General features: G+C 44.6%; 1 long non-coding RNA gene across 1 annotated transcript in view; it reads left to right on the forward strand.

Moving 5' to 3' along the window:
- The window catches only part of LOC310632819, a 117,345-nt gene extending 105,053 nt beyond the window's left edge, over positions 1-12,292 (forward strand). Inside the window, exon 2 of the long non-coding RNA XR_014490919.1 lies at positions 12,017-12,292. This is a non-coding gene — a long non-coding RNA (uncharacterized lncRNA). The remainder of the gene's footprint in view (positions 1-12,016) is intronic.
- The last annotated feature ends 208 nt before the right edge of the window (positions 12,293-12,500 follow it).

The raw sequence follows: 12,500 nt of genomic DNA on the forward strand, positions 1-12,500 counted from the left end.
AGACAGGAGGAAGAGCGCCGCCGGGCAGGCAGGCAGGTGTCTTGCTTGGCTGTGGCTTGGGGGGCACTTTTTTCAATGCCATTGTAACTTTGAACAGTCACTAAGCGAGCTGTTGTAAGTCGAGGACTACCTGTACATCCCTTTTTCTTTCTTTCTTTCTTTTTGGTCATCAAGTTTTTGACACTTTGCTAGGCGACTGGTGGTACTCGGATGTTGCCATATCCTAAAAGTGCTACAATGGGTGAAAAGGTTGAAAAGCCCTGTAATAAGGCACAACCCTCTCCAGATCCAGTGAATTTTAATCCCAAATAAATAATGCTGGGAAAGATGGAGGGCAAGAGAAGAAGGGGACGACAGAGAATGAGGTGGCTGGATGGAGTCACTGAAGCAGTAGGCGTGAGCGTAAATGGACTCCAGAAGATGGTAGAGGACAGGAAGGCCTAGAACAGGGGTAGGCAACCTCGGCTCTTTTATGACTCATGGACTTCAACTCCCAGAATTCCTGAGCCAGCCAAGCTGGCTCAGGAATTCTGGGAGTTGAAGTCCATGAGTCATAAAAGAGCCGAGGTTGCCTACCCCTGGCCTAGAAGAACATTGTCCATGGGGTCGCGATGGGTCGGACACGACTTCGCAGCAACAACAACAAAAAATAACTGGTAAAATGAATCCCCAAAATAAAGCAGGAGGCTGGACTAGAAGAGCCCCCAAGGTCCCTTCCAACTCTGTTATTCTCTTCTGTTCCCCACTATTGCCTCCTTCCCTATGGATTATACAGGTACTCCTTGACCTACAACCATTCGTTAGTGCCTGAAATTGCAACGGCACTGAAAAAAAGTGACTTCTGACTGGTTTTCAGTGATGGCGCTTGCAGCATCCCCACTGTCATGTGATCAAAATTCAGGCACTTGGCAACTGGCGTGCATTTATGACGGTTGCGTTCTCCTGGGGGGGGGAGGGGTCACGTGACCAGCGTTGATCACCTTCCCAGCTGGTTTCCGACAAGCAAAGCCAAGGGGGGGGGGGAAAGCCAGATGTCACTGAGCAGTTTGTGATTAGTGATTTGCTTTACAGCTGTGCCAAAAAAAAAAAAAGGTCTGTAAAATGGAGTCCGGCTGACTTAACAACCGCCTTGCTTAGCAACAGCAATCTTGGTCGTCGTCGCCGGAGGACATCCTGTAGACTTGCGGCATTTCTTACAACTTTGCAAAGCACAAGCAAAGAGCGGAACGTAAATAAAGCATTACTCCTATTGCCTTTCTTTAAAAAAAAAAAAGAAATCCAGCCTGCCAAGGCCCCCCTGCCCCCTTACCCATCCCTTCCCCCTTTGTAAAATGACTGGATTGGCCGCAATATGTCTTTGGCTCTCTGTGCGGTGTTAGCTGGACCGTCCTTCCCTCCGCTCTGTAATTAATAAAATATAATTGAGCTGTGCTCGCCTGTTCGCCTTTCTACTGGGCAGCGACACCCCGTTGCTCCAATTTAATCAATACAATGTCATTAGGCAAAAGGGAAGAAAATGTGCTAAAGCATGGCGGGGGGGGAGCTGGTTGAAGGAAGGGGGGGGGGAGGAGCGCTCCTTCTCAGAAAAAGGCAGAAAACAATGGAAGGATCCTGAGTCCTAAAGGATGCCTTCTGCAGAAGTTTCTTCCCTTGCAGCCTTGGCCTATTGAAACAGGTCTCTCTTCTTTATTTATTTATTACAGATTCTTGGGGTGATTTGTCTCCCTCTTTTCCACGAGCAATGTTTTCTCTCTGGGGCATCTTATTTGCCATCCCACCGCTTCAGTTTACCCCCCAGGCCCAAGTATGAAAAAGTAGGCCATTCATTTCAGAATTTCTCCAAACGCCTTTGCTTTCTGCGAGGGTAAGGTGGACGCGGTGGCTCAGTGGGTTAGGACGCTGAGCTTGTCGATCAGAAGGTCGGCAGTTTGGCGGGTCGAATCCCGAGTGCCGCGTAACAGAGTGAGCACCTGTTACTCGTCCCAGCTTCTGCCAACCTAGCAGTTCTAAAGCACGTAAAAATGCAAGTAGAAAAATAGGGACCACTACGGTGGGAAGGTAACAGCGTTCTGTGTGCCTTTGGCGTCTAGTCATACCGGCCACATGACCACGGAGATGTCCTCAGACAAGCGCTGGCTCTTCGGCTTTGAAACGGAGATGAGCACCGGCCCCTAGAATTGGAAACGACTAGCACACGTGTGCGGGGGAACCTTTACCTTTACCTTTACCTTTAAGGTGGATAGTCTCGACTTACGACTATTCATTTATAGTGACCGTTTGAAGTTACAAGGGCACTGAAAAAGTGACTTATGACCGTTTTTCATACTTATGACCATATCAGCATCCCTACGGTCACAATGATCAAAATTCAGACACTTGGCAACTGATTCATAGTTATGACGCTTGCAGTGTCCCAAGGTCACTTTTGGTGACCTTCTGACCAGCAAAGTCAATGGGGAAGCCAGGTTGACTTCACAGCTGTGCTACTAAATTAACTGCACTGATTCACTTAACATTCTTGGCAAGAAAGGTCTTAAAACTCACTGAACAACTGTCTCGCTTAGCAACAAAAATGTAGTGCTTAATTGTGGTCATAAGTCGAGGACTATCTGTGCAGGAAGAGGCCTGTTGGATCAGGTGCCAGATTGATTTAATCCAATATTCGTTTCCACAAATCAAGAATTTTTTTTCCCTAAGCAGCAGATCTTCAATCGTGGAAGTACTCTTTAAAATTGTTATTATACACACAGCAGTGTGAAGTCACAGTTGCTGGTTCTTAGCCGGTATTGGCTTTCATATGTATTGAGTTCGTTCCAAGAACCTAGGATGTCGTAATGTATCGGTGTAGTATATGTGCAGTTCCAAGTAGTGGCCTTTTTGTAATTGACAGATGAAAATTTTGTCAATAAGCAGATTTTGTTGTCCAAAATTTTTTGGAATGGCACCCACTGTGCCAATAATTATTATAATATCAATATGCTGTATCAGAGGCCCCCAATCTTTTGGGCACCAAGGACTGGTGCTATGGAGAAAGGTTTTTCCGCATGGTCTGGTTGCTGGTATGCCATGGGCCAATGCTAGTCCACGGCCCTGTGCCATATAATTATAATTTTATGTTATTATATTTCTATCCCATCTTTTTAGGAATTTGGTCTACTCAAGGCAATGACTGTGTTGTTGTTAGTTGCAAAGTTGTGTCCGACCCATCGTGACCCCATGGACAACGCTGTCCATGGGGTTTTCATGGCAAAGATACTGGAGTGGGTTGCCATTTCCTTCTCCAGTGGATCACATTTTGTCAGAACTCTCTGCTATGTCCTGTCCCTCTTGGGTGGCCCTACACAGCATGTCTCATAGCTTCACTGAGTTACGCAAGCCCCTTCACCATGACAAGGCAGTAATCCATAAAGGGGATACAGTGACTGTACTTAATACTTTTGCCTCCTATTCTGCCTGCAATGACCCTGTGAGGTGGGTTTGACTGAGAGAGAGTGACTAGTCCAAAATCACCCAAACTTTCATGCCCAAGGTGGGACTAGAACTCATTGTCTCCTGGTGATTGGCCCAAGGTCACCCATCCATCTTTCATCCTAAGGCAGGAGCAGAACTCACACTCTCCTATGATTGGCTCCTAATCCCCCAGCTGGCTTGCATGCTTAAGGCAGGACTAGAACCCATAGTCATCTGGTTTCTAAGCCAGCACTTTAACCGCTACACCAAAGTTGCAGTGAACAGCTGTCATCAGAGATCATCACCCTGATTTCTTTCACTTCTGACCAATGAAGGTCATCTCAGCTTGCAGAGCATGCCATTGTTGTTGTTGTTGTTGTTAGCTGCAAAGTCGTGTCCGACTCATCCCGACCCTATGGACAACGTTCCTCCAGGCCTTCCTGTCTTCCACCATCTTCTGGAGTCCATTTAAGCTCACGCCTACTGCTTCAGTGACTCCATCCAGCCACCTCATTCTCTGTCGTCCCCTTCTTCTATTGCCCTCGATCTTTCCCAGCATTAGGCTCTTCTCCAGTGAGTCCTTCTTTCTCATTAGGTGGCCAAAGTATTTGAGTTTTAGCTTCAAGATCTGGCCTTCTAAAGAGCAGTCAGGATTGATCTCCTCTAGGACTGACCGGTTTGATCGCCTTGCAGTCCAAGGGACTCGCAGGAGTCTTCTCCAGCACCAGAGTTCAAAGGCCTCAATTCTTTGGCGCTCAGCCTTTCTTATGGTCCAACTTTCACTGCCATACATTGCAACTGGGAAGACCATCGCCTTGACTATACGCACTTTTGTTGACAGGGTGATGTCTCTGCTTTTTAGTGTGCTGTCTAGATTTGCCATGGCTTTCCTTCCCAGGAGCATGCCATATCTTGTAGCAAATCACCCACCAGACATATGAGAAGCTCAGGGCTTATTGTTGTATGTAGGAGAACCATATTAGTCTAGTTAACAACAACAACAACAAAAAAAAGATTGGAAGGATTCCAGTATCACCTTTTCTGACTGGCACATTTTGTTAAATGATTCGTGAGCATGGCACTTAATTTTATAATTTAATACAATTTGTCACTTGGAAAAGGTGCTGCTGCCTGACAGTTGTGGATTTTTGGACACCAAAAGCTCAGAAATCTTTTATCTGCCTGATTTTGCTGAATGGGGAAGTTGTGAGGCTGGTGGCGAGATGCTGACATGAATTTCGGATCCTTGATTTGGGTGGGCGGGGCAAGTTCTCTCTCTTCTCTAGAGCAGCGTTTCTCCACCTCAGGGACTTTAAGGTGTTTTGTACTTCAGTTCCCAGAATTCCCCAGTCGTGCTGACCAGGGAAACCCACACATCCCAGCGTTGTTGAGAAACATGGTTCTAGAGCACCTTAGGGACAAGACCCATGCAACCCATCTGGAATACCAAGTCCCCTCTGTAGCAGGAGTGGCTTACTATGGCAACTTTACAACCTATGGACTTCTGGTTGGCCCAGGAATTCTGGGAGTTGAAGTCCACAGGTCATAAAGCTGTCATAATTGCCCACCCTTGCTTGACAGCCATGTCAATAACTGAAACATGTGCAGAGGCCCTTTCCTTGTCTAGGACAGTGTTGGCAAAGTTTCCAGTTGCACTTGCACAGTATAGTAGTAGCGATAACACTTACCTCCCCATGGTGCTTTTCAGCCCTCTCTGCACAGTTTACAATGTCAGCATGCTGACCCCAACAATCCGGGTCCTCATTTTACTGACCTCGGAAGGATGGAAGGCTGAGTCGACCTTGAGCCTGTCAGGAGCGAACTGTTGGCTGTGACCAGAGTTTGCCTGCAATTATGCATTTGAACCACTGCGCCACCAGGGCTCTTATGCATGCAGTGTATGCTTAGTGTTACCCTTGATTCATTTCCCTGCAGCTTAGCCTAATGCATGAACCCTGCCCGAGCAACATATGAATCCATAAAATGAATTAATTCCCTGGCCAGGTAAAGCATGCCATCCATGTATCACAAATAGTCCCTAAGATAGCTTGTTTTAAATGGCCATAGTGCTCCTGAGTGGCAAGCAGAGAAGAATCTTTCCTACCTCCTTCTAGTACACTTGGCAGAGACTTCTGCAGACTGAATCTGCTCTTCTAATCAAGGCAGTTTGGTCTAGTGGTTAAAGCATCAGACTAGAAACTGCAGGACCATGAGTTCTAGTCCCATCTTAGGCATGAAAGGTAGCTGAGTGACTTTGGGTCAGTCTCCAAGAGACTGTGAATTATAGTCCTCCCTTAGACAGGAAAGACAACTGAGTGACTTTGGGCCAGTCACTCAACCCAGCCTACCTCACAGGGTTGTTATTGGGGAAAATAGGAGGAGGAAGGGGTGTAAGGTTATGTTTGTTGTCTTGGATTATTTATCGAAATAATAAAGGTGGAAGATGATAGATGTAAAAGAGAGAGAGATGAGAGAGAGAGATAGACAGAAAGATGAGAGAGATAATAGAGTTAGAGATATGTGAGAGATAGATAGATGAGAGAGAGATGAGAGAGAGAGAGAGAGAGAGAGTTAGAGATATGTGAGAGATAGATAGATGAGAGAGAGATGAGAGAAAGAGAGAGAGAGAGAGAGAGAGAGAGAGTGAGTTAGAGATATGTGAGAGATAGATGAGAGAGAGATGAGAGAGAGAGAGAGAGAGAGAGAGAGTTAGAGATATGTGAGAGATAGATAGATGAGAGAGAGATGAGAGAGAGAGAGAGTGAGAGAGAGAGAGAGTTAGAGATATGTGAGAGATAGATAGATGAGAGAGAGATGAGAGAAAGAGAGAGAGAGAGAGAGAGAGAGTTAGAGATATGTGAGAGATAGATAGATGAGAGAGAGATGAGAGAGAGAGAGAGAGAGAGAGAGAGTTAGAGATATGTGAGAGATAGATAGATGAGAGAGAGATGAGAGAGAGAGAGAGAGAGAGAGAGTTAGAGATATGTGAGAGATAGATAGATGAGAGAGAGATGAGAGAGAGAGAGAGAGAGAGAGAGAGAGAGAGAGAGAGAGAGAGAGAGAGAGAGAAGTTTTCCACCCACAAAGAGAGAACAGAAAGTTCTCCCTCCAAAAAACTGGGAGAGCTTTTAAACACCAACATTCCGCCACTATAGCTAACCTACTGTGGTTTGCATTGACTACCCTGGGATCCCTGTAATTCCCTATCCTGGAAAGCCAATGCAAAGGTCTCAGGGTCAAGGAAGCAGGTCAAGCTGGGGAAACCACAGAGGTCATGCCAGATGGATCAATTGATTGATTAGATTTATATTTCACCTTACAGTCAGGAGTTCAAGGCACCCCACAGTCAGAAATTTAAGGCTCCCTCTACCTATTCATTTTTCCACAATAGCTTTTTTGAATTCAGCTGGGCCAGGAAAGAATTGCCGTACGTACCGAAATATAATTGGGAACTTTGACAGGCCAAAATGTTGGGGTCTGCTTGTTCCCAGGGCGGCAACTTCACCACTGTTCCACACTGGGTCCCTAACAAGGTCTTTGGTGTGTGCCGGGGTGAAACCTCTCCAGAACTGATCCCTGGCTTTCTCTGCATGTTGAAAGCAATTGATGCTCAGTTTCCAAGGCTATGCCAAGGGTCTGTAGCCCACTTCACTATTAGTAGTACCTGTGAGAGGGATCTCGGAGTCCTAGTCGACAATCACTTAAATATGACCCCGCAGCATGCTGCAGCTGCCAAAAAAGCCAACACAGTGCTAGGCTGCATTAACAGAGGGATAGAATCAAGATCGCGTGAAGTGTTAATACCACTTTACAATGCTTTGGTAAGGCTACACTTGGAATCCCACATCCAGTTTTGGTCACCGTGATGTAAACAAGATGTTGAAACTCTAGAAAGAGTACAGAGAAGAGCAACAAAGATGATTAGGGGACTTGGGGCTAAAACATATAAGGAACAGTTGCTGGAATTGGGTATGTCTAATTTAATGAAGAGAAGGAGAGGGGACAGGATAGCAGTGTTTCAATATGTCAGGGCTGCCACAAAGCTATTCTCTAAAGCGCCTGAAGGCAGGACAAGAAGCAACGGATGGAAACTAAACAAGGAGAGAACCTTGAACCTAGAACTAAGGAGAAACTTCCTGACAGTTAGAACAATTAACCAGTGGAACAACCTGCCTCCAGAAGCGGTGAATGCTCCAACACTGGAAGGTTTTAAGAAGAACCTGGACAGCCATTTGTCTGAAATGGTATAGGGTTTCCTGCCTGAGCAGGGGGTTGGACTAGATGACCTCCAAGGTCCCTTTAAACATCATCATCATCATCATCATCATCATTCCTTATATTATTATTATTCCTTATATTATTCCTTACCACACTTCATTTAGTGAACGTTTGAAGTTACAATGGCACTGAAAAAATGGACTAATGACCAGTTTTCACGCTCGCGACCCTTGTAACATCCCCACAATCCTGAGATCAAAATTCAGACACTTGGCAATTGACTCGTATTTAGAATGGTTGCAGTATCCTGGGATCATGGGATCCCCTTTTGTGACCTTCTCGCAAGCAAAGTCAATGGGGAAGCCAGATTCACTTAGCAACAGTCTGACTAATTTAACAACTGCAGTGATTCACATAACAATGGTGGGAAGAAAGGTCATAAAATGGGTCAAACACGCTCAACAAATGTTTCACTCAGCAACAGAAATTTTGGCCTAGATTGTGGTCGTACATTGAGGACTACCTGTATTTATATTTTAGCATTTTGGACATTTCTGCCTCACTTTTCCATCATGCTTCAACAGCAATCTCGAGGCAGAAATACCATGTTTTTTCTTCAGCTTCTCTTTCCATATTGATTAAACATTGCTGGGACGCAGTGGCTCAGTGGGTTAGGATGCTGAGCTTGTCGATCAGAAGGTTGGCAGTTTGGCGGGTCGAATCCCGAGTGCCGCGTAGCAGAGTGAGCACCTGTTACTCATCCCAGCTTCTGCCAACCTAGCAGTTCGAAAGCACATAAAAATGCAAGTAGAAAAATAGGGACCACTATGGTGGGAAGGTAACAGCGTTCTGTGCGCCTTTGGCCTCTAGTCATGCCAGCCACATGACCACAGAGACGACCTCGGACAAGCGCTGGCTCTTCGGCTTTGAAACGGAGATGAGCACCGGCCCCTAGAGTCGGAAACGACTAGCATGCATGTGCGGGGAAAACTTTACCTTACCTATTTATTTCTGTAGGCCTGGTATCAATTTGCTTGGCTCTTGTATTTATTGGGATTGGATATCGTATTCATCTGTGTTCCAACCACATATTCTTACCTTATCTCATTGCCTGGCTTCACAGTCTCACTTGGTAATTTTTAAAAAAATATTCTTCTGAATGGTTATATATAGAGTCAGCCACTTAGATCTAGTGATATGGTTCAAGTTATAAATATCTGAAGAAATATACTTTGGCAATGCAGTGTTCTCTTTCTAATGACATGTGTGTCACAATGCATCTTTTTTTTTGTCTTAAAAATGGGGCAGAAATTCACATTTTACCTACTTTCCAACATTTCAAACAGGAAGGAAAAAAACGCCCAACCATCTCAAAATCTGATGGCTTCAGTTCCTTCCTTTCCCTTCACACAACTTTCAAACTGGTTAAAAAAACAACTCAGGAAATGTCCTGGCCCTTATCCAAGGTGGATTAATTTATTATTAATCGCCCATTAATAGTAACAATTTATTTCTTTGCAAAAAAATGAATTATTAAATAGATGCAGCATTCTTGTTCAACGTAGCCCTGCTGAATAAAGAACGTATCAAAAGTCCTTCATCCTGCACTCTGCAGGATTCAACAAGACGGCTCTAAGATGCAGTGAAGCAGCACATTTAAGGCTGAAGCATCTTCTATGGTGGGTCCTAACAGCTGACAAAAGCTACAAAAGAACAGGATTGCTTTTGACACCAGCTTTACACCAAGTAACCCATGCTGCTCTGGGCTGGCAAGAGAGATTGTCAGCAGCTTATCAACATTTCAGACAGGAGACCTGGAGGAGTATTTTCCAACTGCAGAAGATGGGACTTAAATTTAAGATTTTGCATAGCCAATCATCGATCCAGGTAGGTAGTTTTTGATCCTTGTTGTAATGTGGGTAGGGGAAGAAATCCAAGTCTTGAAAATAAACACCATTTGATTTTCAGAAGGAGAGGAGAAAGTAAATAAATAAAGGAGAGGAGAGGAGAGGGGAGGGGAGGGGAGGGAAAAGGAGGGAAGGGAAGGGCAATGGAAGATAGAGAGTAAGGAGAGGAGGGGAGGGGAGTGAGAGAGTAAGAAGAGGAGAGGGGAGGGGAGGCATGGGGAATGGGAGGGATGGAGGGAGGAAAGGAGGAAGGGACAGAGGAGGGAAGGGAAGGGAGTAAGGAGAGGGGAGGGGAGGGAAAAGGAAGGAAGGGAAATGGGAGACAGAGAGTAAGGAGAGGAGGGGGAGGGGAGTGAGGGAGTAAGAACAGGAGAGGAGAGGGAAGGGGTGGGAAATGGGAGGGAGGGAGGAAGGAAGGAAGGGACAGAGAGGGGAAGGGAGGAAGGGGAGGGAAGGGAGGAAGGAGAGGGGAGGGGTTGGATGGGAAATGGGATGGAGGGAATAAGAAGAAGGGAAGGAGTAAAGGGAGGGGAGGGGAGGGAAGCAGAGCAGAGGGGAGGAGAGAAAAGGAAAGGAAAATCCATAGACTGCACACATATTCAAACAGAGGTGTGTATATGTATCTTTACTGCTCTACCAATCACTCTGTATCTAAGAAATGTCTTTATAAAACTTAAAAGAAGGAAGAGATGTGACAGCAATTGGTATCAACACCTCTGACTGCCTGTCATTTTTGATCTCAGGCCTATTTTTTTCTTTCTTTCTTTCTAGGCCATCCTCTGGAAATCACCATTTGAAAGAGGTCACAGATGTTGCTTTTCCAATTCACTCTTCACTCTTATGCATGAAGCAGGTGCCACTGAGGTCAGGATTCTTCTTCCAGATCGGTTTGATTGTTATTAATTCATTGCTTGCATTTAGTGCCTGCCTTTTCTCTTCCTTAGCCCAAGGACGACAGTCTTGCGAGGTAGATCAGACAGGAAAAGATACTAAGAAGGAAGGGGATTTCTCCTTCTCAGATACTGCCGGAATAACCAGACCAGATTTGGGGTATTGTGTGTTGCCACTTTAGAACTGATATAGTCCCCTTCTGTAGTCCAGCTTTTGATTAAAAAAAAAGTCAGGGTTTACATGCTACTTTACATGCTACTGTTTCTTTTAACCATGATTTAGTAACCATTGCCTCGATATTTCCAAGGTGCTAAGCCAAAAATCAGAGATGCACAATTTGAAGTCCTAAGGTATCTCATCGACTCCAAAAAAGCACCCCAGAAATATGCTGAATCTATGACCAAACTGTATTTTTTTTTAATGCAGAGCACGCTCGAGTTAGTTACATTTCACCTTAAATGAAGTGAAATCATTTTCCAGTTTTAATCCCATCTTCCTGCTACTTTTTAAAGTATGCCTCTGGTATACAGCCCTCATGGTCAAGCTAGCAGGCCCTCATTCAAGGAGCAGCAAACTACCTCCCTTAATTATTCACTTATTTGCAAGATTTATATCTTATATCATCAACAACCCTGGAAGGTAGTAGAGAAGCAAACTGAGAAGCAAGGAATGGCCCAATGAGCTTCTCCTGGATTTCCCCACTCCTATCAGCACCTTCACTCCTGCACCTGATTGGCTCTTGTATAATACACACACACACACACACACACCATATATACATATGTTGTATGTATGTGTGTACACACACACACACACACATATATATACACACACACAACAAGCAAAGTAGGTGGATATAGTCAAAATGCCTGGGGTGGGTTCTGCCTCCGTTTATGTTTCTGAGTTATATCAATAGCTACATCTATAGGTTAGGTGGCTTATACGTGTAGGTAATTTCTGGGTCAAATAGTTTATATTTGTTTATTTATAACTAGTATTTTTTTCAAAACATTTATTACATACAAAATTATGAGCTATGAACAGCAGAAATTAAAATAGTTGACTGAAATAGTTGACTGAAATAATTAGCATATTTTTAATTTTCCCACCATTTGATGTAATGCTGACTCTGGGGTACACTGGGGCAGTGGACGCTCTATCATTTGTTGCAAACTCTCTTAAGGCAGATATTCAATTTTCTTGGCAGAAAATATCTTTCAGTGAAACAAGCTCTGCTATCAAAGCCATCTGGGCAAAAGCACCCCACATATAGACACAGAAATACTTCCCTCTGCCAATAGGGCAGTTCTTTGCTTTCCCCATATATGTGACTCCAAAGGACCCCAGTTTAGCTTCTGCACCAAAAGGAATCATTTGAGCTTCTCAGGTGGGAAGCAAATTGTTTTCTGAGCTAAAGACTAGGTGAGATTAATTTTAGGAAAATTCAGGGAGTGAGAAGAAAGAAAGAAAGAAAGAAAGAAAGAAAGAAAGAAAGAAAGAAAGAAAGAAAGAAAGAAAGAAAGAAAGAAGAAAGAAAGAAAGAAAGAAAGAAAGAAAGAAAGAAAGAAAGAAAGAAAGAAAAGAAAGGGAGAAGGAAGGAAGGAAGGAAGGAAGGAAGGAAGGAGCAGAGCAAGGGAAGGGATAAGAAAGAAAGAAAAGAAAAAGGGAGAGGGAAGGGAGAAAGAAAGAAAAAAGGGATAAGGATGGAAAAGGAAGGAGGGAACAGAGCAAGGGAAGAGATAAGAAAGAAAACACAAAAGGAGGGAGGGAAGGGAGAAAGAAAAGAAAGAAAGGGAGAAGGAAGGAAGGAAGGAAGGAGGGAGGGAGGGAAGGAAGGAAGGAAGGAAGGAAGGAAGGAAGGAAGGAAGGAAGGTGACAGAGAAAATGTACAACTAAAGCGAAAGTATTAAAACGCGAAAGGAATGAAAAAACGGGGAAAGGAAAAGAGGAAAACGGCTGTTTTTCGCCGCCCCCCTCTTTCCCGGGGCTTCGCTCCGTTTCTCCCCCCCTCCCCCCCCCCACTCCTGCATTCCA

The sequence above is a fragment of the Vipera ursinii genome, assembly GCF_947247035.1.
Source record: "Vipera ursinii genome assembly, chromosome: 1".
NCBI lineage: Eukaryota > Metazoa > Chordata > Lepidosauria > Squamata > Viperidae > Vipera > Vipera ursinii.